This window comes from Dioscorea cayenensis, chromosome 7 (assembly GCF_009730915.1).
Source record: "Dioscorea cayenensis subsp. rotundata cultivar TDr96_F1 chromosome 7, TDr96_F1_v2_PseudoChromosome.rev07_lg8_w22 25.fasta, whole genome shotgun sequence".
Classification (NCBI taxonomy): domain Eukaryota; kingdom Viridiplantae; phylum Streptophyta; class Magnoliopsida; order Dioscoreales; family Dioscoreaceae; genus Dioscorea; species Dioscorea cayenensis.
The window spans coordinates 13,855,698-13,856,973 of NC_052477.1; the positions used below are offsets into that span (position 1 = coordinate 13,855,698).

Genomic DNA, 1,276 nt, shown 5'->3' on the forward strand with positions numbered 1-1,276 from the left:
TTTTTGGCTTGTAAGGTGGGGGTGCCAACTCCTTCTCTTTGGTTCTCTTCTCAACCTTCACAACCACAGGTGACTCAATATTGATCTTCTCACTAGGGAGCCTACCCTCAACTTCACGACCACTTCTCAAAGTGATCACGTTCACATGTTCCCTTGGATTGGTCTACATGTTGCTAGGCAAACTCCCTTGAGGTCTTTCCGAAAGTGACTTCGCAATTTAGCCCACTTGATTCTCCAAGTTGTGCAATGATGTAGTGTGGTTACGAAGTGCGGCTTCAACAGATTGAAATTTTGTATCCGATGATGAAATGAACTTGGTCAAAGCCTTCTCTAAGTCAGTCATCCGGTTTTCCAACCCTGAAACTCGATTCTCTATATTTGGGGCTTGTTGTTGTGGTTGGAAACCCGATGGTGCTATAGTCTTCTGTTACCCTTGATTACTCCAAGAAAAGTTTGGGTGGCTCCTCCACCCCAGATTGTAGGCATTACTATATGGATTTCCTTGACCTCTCATTGCATTACCTACAAAGTCAACCTGTTCCACTGAGGATATACCACCAATAGAAATTGGGTAATCAGATGGAGTATGTCCTTCCTCACGCCCAGTGCAACTCGTCATGGCCGCCACTCTAGGAGAAGTTAGAGCATCTAACTTCTTGCTCAATGACTCAACCTGGGCCCCCAATGATGTGACTACATCAATCTCATGAAGTCTGGCTATCTTATTTCTGTCCCGTATGTTCCACTGATAACTGTTCATAGCCATTTCTTCAATGAGATGTCAGGCTTCATCGGGGGTTTTGCTTCCTAAGGTACCTCCTACTGCAGCATCAAGTAACTGCTTTGTGCTTGGGTTCAAACCACTATAGAAAGTTTGAATAATCATCCACTCGGGGAACCCATATTGGGGACATTTCCGCAGGAGCTCCTTGAACCTATCCCATTTCTCAAAAAGAGTCTCTAATTCTGTTTGCACAAAAGAAGATTTCTCATTCCTAAGCTTCACAGATTTTTTGGGAGGGAAATATCGGGCAAGAAAAGCTTCTACCATCTCCTCCCATGTAGTGATCGATTCTTTAGGTAATGAATGTAGCCATTGCTTTGCTCTCCCTTTGAAGGAAAATGGGAAGGTCCTCAGCTTGATAGCATCATCCGTAACACCATTAATCTTAAGCATGTCGCACACTTCCAAGAAGTTCTCAATATGATTGTTTGGATCCTCATCGGCCAAACCATTAAACTGTGCTGACTGCTGTAACATCTAGATGAAAACCCT

The 1,276-nt window shown here is 43.8% G+C and overlaps 1 non-coding gene across 1 annotated transcript; it reads left to right on the top strand.

Annotated features, from left to right (window-relative positions):
• Positions 1–896: 896 nt before the first annotated feature.
• LOC120266089 lies at positions 897–1,003 on the top strand. The gene has a single exon (XR_005537933.1). It is a non-coding gene; the product is annotated as a small nucleolar RNA R71 (small nucleolar RNA).
• Positions 1,004–1,276: the final 273 nt, after the last annotated feature.